This window comes from Triturus cristatus, chromosome 8, assembly GCF_964204655.1.
Source record: "Triturus cristatus chromosome 8, aTriCri1.1, whole genome shotgun sequence".
Classification (NCBI taxonomy): domain Eukaryota; kingdom Metazoa; phylum Chordata; class Amphibia; order Caudata; family Salamandridae; genus Triturus; species Triturus cristatus.
Window position 1 is genome coordinate 984,525,037 of NC_140591.1, and position 13,067 is coordinate 984,538,103.

At 43.1% G+C, this 13,067-nt stretch overlaps 1 protein-coding gene across 1 annotated transcript in view; it reads left to right on the top strand.

Annotated features, from left to right (window-relative positions):
- The window catches only part of FRMPD4 (FERM and PDZ domain containing 4), a 1,281,777-nt gene that overhangs the window by 345,995 nt on the left and 922,715 nt on the right, over positions 1-13,067 (top strand). The window lies entirely within an intron of this gene.

Sequence of the window (13,067 nt, forward strand, 5' to 3'; positions counted from 1 at the left end):
CAGTTAATTTGCGTCATGCAAAAAAAAACTTGCGCCACCATGAATGTGTTGTATTTACAGTGCGGCGCACAGTGGCGCAAGGATTGACAGATGCGAGATGCATCTGTCGGCGTAAAGGTAACACATTGCTGGAGTCGTGTCGCAACCGCGATGCAAATCCAGCAATGCTCAGGGGCAGCCTATACTTATTTTGCTGCGTCACTCCAAACGCCTGCTTCAAGCAGGCATAAGGTATTGACACAGTAGCGTCGTAAAAGTGACTCAGTGAAATCTTGTAGATTTCACTGCGTCACTTTTACAAGGCATTCTTGCGTGGGAACACCCACCCTACATACATTATACCTGATGCAGGTATAATGTGACGCAGGGCTTTACAACGGAATGCATCTCCCTAGATTAGTCACATTGTAAATGTGTCGCAATGTGGCGCATTGTTTATGACACCGCTGCATCACATAAGTGACACAAGGGCAGCGTAAAAGTATTGCAAGGGGCTTGTACATCTGCCCCATAAGGTTTAATTGGCAGTCAAAGAAACATCACGCTCATCAAAACATTCAGGATATGGTATTAGATTTCAAGTGATGCCGTCGGTCGTGGTCTGTCAAGTTGCTCATCACTTAGTAATGTGATTCTCAACTGTGTTATTAATCCGCTCAACAAACCGTGGGTGCATCAGACAAGCAACATGTAGATGTACAATCATGACATGATAAAAAAAATTATCACAGAAGGGTGATGTGAAAGAAGTAAGAAAGGCAGGGAAATTATCCTTATACTAGGCTTTGTTTTCACTTCAGCTAAGTTCTTCCAGTTATGTTAATTTCTGCAACCTCTCCATTGGATCATGGTTATGGAAGGTAGTGCATAGTAGTTTTACAATACCACCGAACCAACTTCCTAAGTAACCAGGACATTTTGGCCGGCTGAAGATTCATGGGCACTTTGCATGTTCTCCACCCCCGCTGCATTACAGCCTCTGTGGAGAACATGCAGAGCCTCCTAGCCCCTGTCTGAGCATGAACCACGGTGCTCAGACTAATCACAACACTGCTGTAAGGCATTATAAGGTAATTTTTTCTGTGCAAGAACATCAGGAAAAGACTGGCTGTCTCGACCAAAAAAGATGGCTGTGGTTCACTGATATTTCTAGACTGTTTCTCAATACTTGTTGGTGTTAACATTGATTACCCAATGAGGTATGTCAAGAAGCTTGAAATTGACTCTGGAATTGCTGGGGTACCAGTGAGGCCAACTAAGAAGTGGGCTTAATGGCAGAATTCTGTTTGTTGCATCTACAATGCGATGGGCTGAGTTTGGCAGATGATATAGTCTAATGATGAGTTTCTTAGAACAGACCTATTCACTGTATATTGCAAAGTCTATTGTAATTCTGAATTACGAATACATCAGATGCTCTGGCAATAGTAGCAAGTGGTCTTCGACTAGAAATTACTATTTTTTTTAACAATAATATTAACAATGGTGTCCACGGCTATGAACACCACTCTTAATCTGAGCTTTCACAGATGGAGGACCTCATTTAGAGTTTAATGGATGGAATACTTCCTCACCAATGTGAGGGATGCCCCGTCTTCCATAACACAAGTGCAATATAGCCTATCGCACTTGTAATATGCCATACATGATAACTGTCACGTTTTGACAGAGTATCCCTTCCATCAAACTCTAAATAGGGCCCAGAGTGGTATTGAAAAGGCATCTTGTAGCTTTTTTCTAGTCATCTGGTTTCAAACCAGAGACATTCTCCTATCAATTAGCAGCAGATTCATTGGTTGTACTGAGTCTTGATCCCCCCAGAATATCGTGGTGAAAGAATATTGAGGACAGTATATTTAGCGACAAAACCTTTTCCATATCTACTCCACCTTGATGATATATGTACATCGCCAAGGTTCGTATATATGGCATTAGGTATAGAAAACCTATACTTACTTACCAGTCAATATTTCATTTTCGAGGTTTTGTCCTAAATATTCTGTGTCATTGATATTCTGGTTTTGCTAGTCAGGCTACACACCAGTTCATGGGCCCACAAATTAAACGTTTATAGGGTAGAACCAAATTTTAAGATGTTCCACACTCTCTCTTGAAAGAGTTGAGACCTGTTTGGCTTGACCAATGAAGCAGTGATATTTTCTCATCTTTGAACATTGCACCATTGCCTGATCAAAAGTAAGCCTGGGCAAAGCACTACGCTACGCTCGCATAGTTTGCGAAGTTTGCGCTACTTCGCACTACGCGAATTGCATGAAGCACAGTGCAAACATGCGTAGCGTAGCATTGCGTAGTGCAGCGGTCATTTTTTGCTTGCTCGCGGTCCTCAACATCAAGTTGGCGACCGCGAGCAAGCAAAATGACATCCCGGCGAGACTTTTTCCTTGTTCGCGATCAGCAACATCAAGTTGCCAATCGCGAGCATGGAAAATAAACATCCCGGCGAGATTCTCAACGCGAGGAGGTCAGGTTTCTCATTGCGAGTGGTCGCGTATGCTCGCGACCACTCGCGATGAAAAACTACCAGTCCGCGTTGAGAAATCTGCCGCTCGAGTAAAAATCTACTCGAGCAGCAGAAAACTACAGCTCGCACTGTGCAAGATGCCGTTTTCAATTATTGCACAGTGCCGGATGCTTGTTCGCACTGTGCAATCATTGAAAAGGGCATCTTGCACAGTGCGAACAGGGTACAATGCAGTTCGCGAAGTGCTACGCGTAGCTCACGTAGTGCGAAGTGCACTTTGCGTAGCTTCGCGTAGTGCTACTTCGCAAACTACGCCCAGGGTTAATCAAAAGCAGAGTATTTCTCAACATTGCCTAGGAATTAACAGTTTGATCTCCCCAGCCGTGGTGGATAATAAGCTGTAATTTTTCTAAAAAAGTGAAAAATCTATTTTGCACTGATTACATATCTTTCAGAGATAGGCATAGCAGTCTGTTCAAGTACTTGCAAGTAAAACAAACGAAAAACATGCAGTTCGGATCACAGATCGCTGAAAAAGATTCTGCACTAATCATGCATTTTTGTCAACTTTCACTCTTCCTCCAATGGTATCGAATTATCACTGACAACTATTTAGGAGATGCTCGCGTTTCACTATTCCACATCCCCTCCTGTCTTCCTTCAGTTTGCTTTGTTTGTACATGATCTTAATGATGTGTGAAGTGTGGGCGCATTGGGAATACGACCATGGTAAATGCGATGAACTGTCGGAAACTGTAAGTGACATAAATTAATGGCTATGCTGTAAACATTTATCTGCACCATCAAACAATATGCAAATATCCAGATGTGTCACTGTTTACAGTTTGTTGTTACAGCAGAGTTCAGACATCACAGTGTTCAAGGATGGCTATTACTTTTTCATGCTATTTGTTGGTGTAGGTAATGGACACTAAGGGGCATATCAGCAACACCCGGCGATAATTATCGCTCAGCGCTCTTAGTGTGAGGATAATTATCGCCGGGTAACGTGGATTTTTATCGCTGAGATAGCGTGCTATTAGCAACGCTTATCTCCTCAGCGATAAAAATCCTCACGCTAACTGCCTAACGTGAGATTATCGCTGGAAACCCAGCGATAATCTCACGTATTGTGGCGTTAGCTTGCTGATAGGGACTCACAAACTTAGCCATGAAATCCACCTTCCATAGGATATCATGGCTAAGTCAGTCCTGAAGCAGGCGTAAGGAAAGTAGCGATAACAGGGGTTATCGCTACTTTTCCTGCCGCTATGCTTCATAGCATGGGGCTTGATGATAGGAGAAATGTTGCTTAGCGACATTTCTCCTGTCATGTTAGGTCAGGAACGCCCACTTTGCATCTCATTAGAGATGCAATGCTGGGCGTTAGGAATCCCCTCGCTAAAGCAAGGTTTCACGCGTTAGCGTGGCCTTGCTAATTAGGTGATAAAATTATCGCTGCTTTTCGGCCGAAAACGGCCGCAAAAGCGGCGATAATTTTTTATCGCCAGCTTGTAAATATGCCCCTAAGAGCTGAGTCATCGTTGGAAACTTCATACCTGCGAATTTACTTTGCAGCGTGGTGCGAAAAGGAGGGGGTGCACAAGTAACCCCCTATTCCGTTTTTACATGCCTTGGAACTGGCTATCACACATCAACCGCAAAGACGGTTCCACCTTACACGATGTATATAAACAACACACCGGTGCTATTTGCTCTCTTCATTTACACCCACAACGTAATCCCATTGTGGGAGGAAGAAGGGATTACCGGGCCCATCATGATCAGGGTTTAAACCACGTCTTCTTGATGATATCAGCTTGCTGCAATTTATGTGAAATAAGAGTACCCTGTTTCCATGCAACAAGACAACATGATTCTGGCAAGGGCAGTTTGTTCTAAGTTTCAGGGTGAGGCGTGGTGGAACCATGTTGTAGATGGGAGAGGATGTGGCGCAGTGGCCAGAGCTGTTGACTTGGGAGATGGGGATCCGGGTTCGAGTTTTGGCGTCAGTTCAACATCCTGTGATTCTGGGGAAATCACTCAATCTCCCCGTGCCCATGGACCGCACCTGCATACCTGCACGGGTGATAAGCTGCGATACATACATTTACACATTTTATTGTGAAATTCACATTTATTCCTGTTCAGTATACTGTGCCTTAAGAAGTTACACAACCAACTTATACAAAGTTGCACGAATCAACGATCAAGATTGAGAAGAAACATCTCAACCAGTTTCACAGAAGACCAATCGATAATCCTGTAATTGCTTTAATGAATATCACAAACCTCTTTGGGACAGGTAGACCTGGTAGTGAAAACTGGACATAAGCAGTACTATGGCAGCTCCCATTTTATGAATTGCAGAAGTGCAGTTGGAGCAAAAATATTATGCGTCCTCCGTTAGTGCATGAGTGCACCGTTGCTCCATCACACCAAGATTCAAAATTTGTATGGGGCATTATTAGCTCTTAAATAAAAGTTAACGAACCCCTTTGTTGGCCAAATATTACATTTAGATGAAAACATAAGTACATCTAAGAAAATGTGATTTTAATTTAATTAAATAAATACTGATAATATGTGGCCAGGTGAGATTCACTCCAGAAGGCCACACAAGCAACCCCACAGTGGCTTAATCCTTGTTTGGCCTTGTCAGTGAGGTACAGCTTGTATTCAGGCAGCATGGACCCCATTTCTGGACATACCCTTGACTACTGAAGGCGTTACGACATACACAGAAAAGGTGTGGGCGAAACATGATGGGCTGGAATTGTACACAGAGTGCTTGCCTTTAGATTATTTGCAAGCATTACTCCCATCACCTTTTGAAGGTGTAATGTTCGCCCTAAGGGACATAAACGCACAATTCAGGGGACAGACCACAGCCTATTTTGTGGTCCCTGCTTTAATATTCGTAGGACGTGTTCAAAGGTATTGCCCACTAAATGCCAAGTGGGGGTGCCATATAATTTTCATGTCAGTATGATCTCCTGCACATAATGTAGACCTTCTGTTTTTGAATATGCTCATCTCTAAAAAGCAATTGAGTTAATTTAGTGTGTCATGCTGGGTAGCCTTTGGTAGATGGCAATGAGGGCTCTAGATGCCCACAGCATGAGTGTGAGGTAGGGTGACAAGGCATCCCAGGTTTGCCAGGGCAGGCCAGTTTTCCACCAGCTGTCCGGGCAGGTTTCAGCAATTTTGGCTCATGACCCGGTTTTTAGACTGGGTTCGACTGAAAACAGTGAGGGCACTTTTTTAGGTGCTCTAAAGCTGTGATAGTTAGTTGCTGTTATAAATAATCCATTATATTATCAGGTATGATGCTGGTTTTAGAATTTACATTTTACTTATTTTCTTAGTACCTCTTTTGCGTTCCTATGTTGATGAGAACTGTCCTTCTGCGCAACTCAGTTGACGTAAAATTGCAGTCCTTCTATTTTTGCAAAATGTCCTGGTTTTTGGTTCTCAAGATCTGGTCACCCTAGTATGAGGTCACAGATTAAACTAGTGGTGGCTCCTCCGCTGAGGCGGAGGAGCGTCGCCCCACTGCCTTGAAACAGCAAAAAAAAGGAAAAAATACAATGATAATAACGTAATGTTATTATCATTTTATTTTGTTCTCCTGCTGCAACAGCTTGAATGAGGGGGGCGAGGCGGGGCTGCAGAGCAGGGGAGGACTGGTAGAACCCTCCTAAGTGCGCAATGACTGTTTGGCTGGCATGCTTGGGCTGCCCAAAACAGTCATGCACACTTTCCCTGTTCTCCATGCAGGCTGCATTACAGCCTGGGTGGAGAACATGCCAGCCCCTTCAGCCCATGGCTGAGCGCCATGTCATGGCGCTCAGACAAATCCCAATGCTGCATTGCAGAGTTGTGATTGGCTGTGGGGAGCTTGGGAGCCCTGGTGCTTCCAGCTACCTGTTTCTCCCATGAAGCCAGGAAGAGGACGCAGGAGAGGTGGCGGTGACCGACCAGAGGGCCGGCACCGGGGGTAAGTGGATTAAGCTCCATGCGGGGTGCACTGCTTCCCTTTTCATATGCAGGATGGTTGCACCACTCCCAGGAAACCTAGTGCAGCGGAAGATCTTGTATTCTGAGGAGAAGGGGGTAATAACTCTCTGGGATTAGATCCAGTGGTCTGACTTAGTCCCCCACAATGGAATTCATCTGCCTTCAAGGCTGGTTCTCTCCTTGATGGAGTTTCTTCTGGGTTCCTCCTGGCATAACTCTTCAGCTAAGGTCAGTGCTTGGTGTCTAGAAAAAAAAGTGCAGGTGCCTGCTGTTTTTCTTACTATTGTGCTGTCAATTGCCGGGATTGCTGAATCCTCAGGCTGCCTAGTCAAGATTCTGACTCATGCCTCTTTCTTCCACTACCCTATACTTCCTGTCTCATTATCACACTCTTGGCAAGTTTTTTTCATCCCTGCTTTGTTCCTTTGGCACTGTTTTTCTATCTGTCTCCCCCCCTTATTTCTCCCTTTTTTAGCTTTTCTCTTTTTTGCTGTGGGCCAAAGTCTGATGATGAAAAATGAGCAAGTCACCAAAGGTGATTGCTGGTGCCCCCTACTAAAAAAAACCGGCACAAATTAGCATTTTCTAAGATACTCCTATGCAGTTTCATTAAGACTGCATGAGCCTAGGCAGCTCTTCCCCAACCTAGGACTGTGGATAAGCCCAGCTGACGGAAGTAAAGGGCATATGTTCTATCTCTAAAATTACTCTAGACATATTATGTTTCAGATTCCTGTCACTGTCTTCCATAAAACTAATCTTCGCAAGTAAAAGTGTGCCCCAAGAATATCGAGATGGGAATCTCAATGCCACAAAATACAGTGACCAGAATATCGAGGGTGAAATATCGAAAGGTAAGCAAGTAGAGATTTTCTCTACCTAACTCCACATATCTGTACCTTGACGACAGATATATCTTCACGGTGCATAGATGTGAAGATAAAAATTGTAAATCTCTACCTCCATTATGTGCGCTTATTTCTCCATACATTGTCCCTCGATATTCTCTCCACAATATTCTGATACCATGATATTTCTATGCTCGATATTCCATAGTACAATCGTAACAAAAAAGTAAGAGAATAATTGAAATGAGCCGTCATGTAATAACAGTACTCAACTAATAGGGATGTGCAAGCAGGGCCATTTTAACAGCATTATAGGCCCCTGGGCAAAGCAGTGCACTGGGCTCTGCCTACACAACCACTCACAGGAATAAAAACTTTTAATGGAAAATGTGTGTTAAATTCTGGTCTGCCTGGGGACCCTATGCTTGTGGGGCCCCGTCCATCTGCCAAGCGTGTCCATGCTTTAAGATGGCACTGTGTACAAGTCAGCACTTCTTTCAGACACTCAGGCAGCCACATGATAAATCTTGATTTTCAATATACTTTGAAGCCAATAAACTATTTCAATCCGGGCAAAAAGAAAAACATCAGGGGTGCGTCTTCATTTTCTAAAATGTGGTCTGGGTTCCGATGAAGTGTTGCACTTTACACACATATTGAAAAGCAGCAGGCTCATGTCGTCGGAGCTCTTATGAATATGAAATGCTGCAGGCCCTGTGATTTATTGTCCTCATAATGCTGCGAGAGTTACGGCCAGAGGCAGTCGGGAGAATGAATGCGCCGAGGGAGACAGGAGGATCTGGCTGCGTCTGCAGCGTAAACCTCACAGACTGCATGAAAGACAAAGGATTTAAATTGGAGAGACCCTTTGGGAGCCGCTCTCTGAGTTTCTATTGAGTGGTCTGTGATGCATAATGTTTTTATTGAAGTGTGTATTTTCTAGAGTGGCAGCAGCAGCCTCTGCCCGCCTTGACCTTAAACGATATTGATTTTTTACTGGCAGAGAAGTCCCATAAAGAATGCATTTCCAATTACAATGCACTACGCCTTTTAACTATGGAAAGTAAGCAGCCAAGTGTGGCAGCATTAGGGATGCGAGTCCATAAGATGTTATGATGTAAATAGATGTGTGGGAAGGAGAAACTTCAAGGCTGGCCACAAGTTGTCCAAAAACCCACTGAGGTAGCACCTATACATTTTTTAATTTTTTTTGTGCATTTTTATGTAGAGCAAACATGGCCCAATGGCATTGGAAGGCTGTGTATAATCATTAGTTACATTATACAAGATCAGGTTAAATTTCTTTAGGCATGAGGTGATTAAGTGATTTGCTCACAATCGTAGGAGTTGAGCTGACTCCGGGAGACAAATCTGGCTTCCCAGTTTCAAAGTTGGCAGCCCTGGCTTTAACACCACATTCTCTCCGCACTGTGGTGTGCCTGCAATCTGGGAGCGATCGAAATACACTCGGCATGATACCTCCAAGTCTATGTAGTACTTATTCTAACTCATTCAAATTTCTTACACCTCTCTACACTTCCTGTCTCATTTCATTCTTGCTGGTTCGCTTTCATCCTTTTAACTCTGTTTGTCACTACTTCATGCTTCTCCTTTCCTCCTTCTTTCTATTCAATTTCTGAATTTACCTCTCTTGCTCTTGGTCAGCGTGATCTGATGAAAAGTAAATCCCAGTCTCAGTAAAGTAGTCAGAGAGTTGGTTGATTAATTCCTTAGTCTTTAACACTGCTCATAAGTAACACATTGAAAAGTAAGTTGGACATTCATATGGTTAGTAAATTTAAAAAATCCTCAGTATTAATCTCATTTTTTTCCCAATCAAATAAAAATTTGTACAGGGATACGTTGCACTTTCAGGGCGATGCGTCGGTTCCGAGGAGCTGCGTGGCTGCAATGCTGAGTCCATTGTTGAGGCTGCTGTCGAGGAGAGTTCTGAAGGTGATGTGGCCTGTGGCTGCGATCCGAGTGTTCGCAGTGGGTCTAATCCATGAAGCAGTGGCGATGCATCGGTTCTGCTCTGGGTTGTGCCGCACAGCAGAGAAGATGTGTCGGCTCTGCTGGATTCACAGAGGCTATCAAAGTACCTTAAGCCCACTTCCAAGGGTCCAGGGCCGGAGAGACATCAATTGGCAGGGCAGGCTCTCAGATGGCAGAGTCTAGGTGCAGGTGCAAGGTTGTCGGAAGCCTAATATGTCCCTGAGGCTTCAGATCAGGATGGCAGCCAACTAGCCCTTGAAGCCACTCTGAGTTCTGGGTTCAAGAGATGCAGGTTCAGTCCTTCTCACCCAGGCAAGATGTCGGCAGAGCAAAGCAGGAGTCTAGCAGAGTGCAGTCCTTCAGCACCACAGCAGTCCTTCTTCCTGGTAGAGTATCCACAGGTCCAGAAGTGTACTGAAGAGTTGCTATTTGAGGTCCAGCATTAATACCCAGTTCTGCCTTTGATGTGGGGGAAAATTTTCTAGAGGTTTCCCTTTGAAGTCCCTACGCAGAATGCTTCCTTGTCCTGGCTCCAGACTAACTAACAGGGTTATGTAGCCATTTCTGTAGAGGGAGGACAAAGCCTATTCAAGTGTAAGTGGGAGTGTGCCCAGCTCCCCCCTCCCGTCCTGCCAGTGACGGCCCATCAACACACACCTAAGCGCCCTATTGTTTGTGGCTGTCTAGAAGGACTAGTCAAAAATCAAAGGGGAATGAATCATACGTCCTGTTCTTGTATGGTGAAGACCCTCATTCACATTAAGCATACAGTGCGGTATATCTTGTTTCTGAGCTCTGTTGTTAAGTGAGTAGTATCATCATTGGGTCTTTTATCGCTTGAGTGCTCGGTTCTCCAAGTGATCTCCTTATCCTCCACCGGGAGGTAGACCGTCTGGTTTTTCGACAGTTGTGAAAAGTAAGTGCGAAGGTGTGTTGTGAAGAGTAAGGTTAAAATTGCCTTCTGTCCTCAGTTAAATCTTTTATTTGCCAAGGATGGGGCAAGATTAAAAAGGTGAATTTGTGGCGCTGTAGTGGAAGTGTCAATGTCCCACTGCCCCTAATTGTGGGTCTTAACAGGTCGACATGTTTCGGGCTTGGTAGCCATCACAGGTCTGTGGGAATCATGTTAAAGTACCTACCTTCAAAGTAGCTTATGGCGGGTAGGCAAATCTACTCACCCTGCTTAATGACTGAGCCCATTCGCTCATCTTCATGTATGGGTTATAGAAGGTACTACTGTCTATAAATTTCAGTGGAGACAATTTTGAAAAATAAGATAATTTCCCAATTTCTTGACTTGGGCATTTTAACTGCCAAGCGGGTTATCACCCATAGATGGAAGTCCCGGACACTCCCCTAATTGAGGCCTGGTTACAGTCCTACCTGGTGTGGGTGCATGCAGAATGTCTGGCGCTGCCTGCATAGGGAGAACGCTTTAGGGTTGTGCAAATATCCGGTCGCCTCTAGTTGGGAAACAATACTGACAGACTTCAAGGAGTTAATGCAGGGAACTGTTGGAAGAATTCACAATCAGTAAACGGATTGGGATTGGCGAAATTAGGAGAAATCATTGTAACTGACTAAGGCGTTCTCATACTGATCTGCCTATACATTACATAAGGCATGCTCGGTGATGTCACTGCTTCTACACACATGGTCCCGGATATTCGGTGCTGTTGGCTGACGTTGGCTGAGGGAAGAGATAGATGCAAAACATTGTGTTCACTGACTCCAGCTGTTAACATTGTTCAGGTTTTTCATATAACTGAATCTTGCAATTTATACTGAGCCAAGGAACAGCATTGGTAGCTTTATTATGGACATGTGTATGACATTCTGTAGAACTCAGCGGAAATAGGAAGATTATTCCTCTTCAGTCCTGACTTTATGTCGAACATAGCAACTGTTGACCTCAAAACATCATTTGCATGTTCTGTATTGACTATATCCAGAATCACATCTCCTACTGTATCTTTGTATAAGATAACCACAACATGAATAAAAAGTCTTTCAATACAAGAAGGAGCATATAAATAATACAATGATTTAACAACAAAATATATTGTATAATCCTGAGTATTGTCCAAAAAAAACTCTTCCAGTAGAGTAAAGTCTGATTCTTTGTCTGTTATTCGATTATTTCATCATTTCAGTCAACTTCATCATTAAGTTATTACAGTAAACAGCCAACGCGTTTCGTCCCCATCTGGGACATCATCAGGGCTGTAAGGCAAATAATACATAATCAAAAAATCAATCAAAAAATACATGACAGAATTCACAATATAAATTCAGTCAAAAATTAACAAAAGCAATGGCGTATGGTACATACTTCTCAAAACACCACTACTGATCACAGAATATTATAAATCTGCCTATTGAACATTCTTAATATTGCACTCACAAAAGTATATCACTAAGAACAAAAGTCAATAAAGAGATTCAAAGAAAAAAATCAAGTGATAAATTTGTGAGACAGAGGTGGGTTGACATCACAGTAGGAGAACAACGCATAATGCAGCAAAGCTTTTTTCTCAACAAGAACATGTGGAACTTGAACTAGTCTTCATGGATAACCAGGGATTTGTATAAATAGTTCAATAAACTCCACTTCAGTATGTAAGGAGTTACATCACAGGAGTCAGTCTGCTTGAGAAACATGATCAAACGCAAACCACCCTGGACATAATTATCTGGTAGAATTATCCTTCTACAATCACATACTTATTAAGACATACAGTTGCCACCAGGGGCTTTCCAGAGCAGGCTTCTGGCCTTGGAACAGATTTATGCTCCGTCTAATCCTTTAGCCTCACAGGCATGCAAAACAGATTGATTTTGTTGAGCTGATCCTGACTGAAGCAAGATCTCCGTGCCTCCTTGAAAAAGCCTTTGTTTTATTGAAGTAATCTTTGTCTTAAAACAGCCATCTTGTTTTAAATCACAAAAAGCATAATGATTCAAACATGAGACATATGCATCCCTTTTTATGAGCGCCAAAATAATGAACAGGACAAACACAGTGCAATTTTCTGTTGCTTTATAATAAATTTAGTATTTTTATAATCAGAAGTATGGTGCCCTTTAACCATTCTAAGAATTACAATTGGAAGCTTTATATCTAGTGCTTAATTTGAGCCAGTGGGACGTTTGCAGGTGGGGCCCACTAGGATTTGTTTGGGGTCTGACACTTATTTTACTTCATACTTTGATAACTAAGGGGTCAACTGATTGATAGATAAACATAAAAGGGGAAGGAGGAAGAGAAAGATGGAAAAACAGTGACAAAGAGACAAGTCAGGCATGAAAAAGAATGTGCAAGAGTGAGATAAAGTGGCAGGGAGTTTCTGGCGGTGGATTAACAAGGCATGGGATGGTTAAAGACTGCACAGCCTCAATATTCGGCACTCTGACGATCAACAACACCAGGCGCATGATTCTAAGAAAAACCTAGGGCCCCTGCACTTATTTTTTCCAAATTAAACAATGCTTATATCTCTCGTAAAATAAGCTTTATACAATTCTTCCTACATTCCAACGAAAAAGTATTTAATGACGTTGTAACTTAATTTTAAAAATACTACCATGTTCATTTATCTACCCTGTGGGGTGTAAACATTGCATGATCACAGGCCGGGGATGAAAGTGGAGAGGAATTATGCACATTTGCTTTTATCAGGGATTAATTTACAAAGGATCCATGCTAACCAAAATGCCAAAGT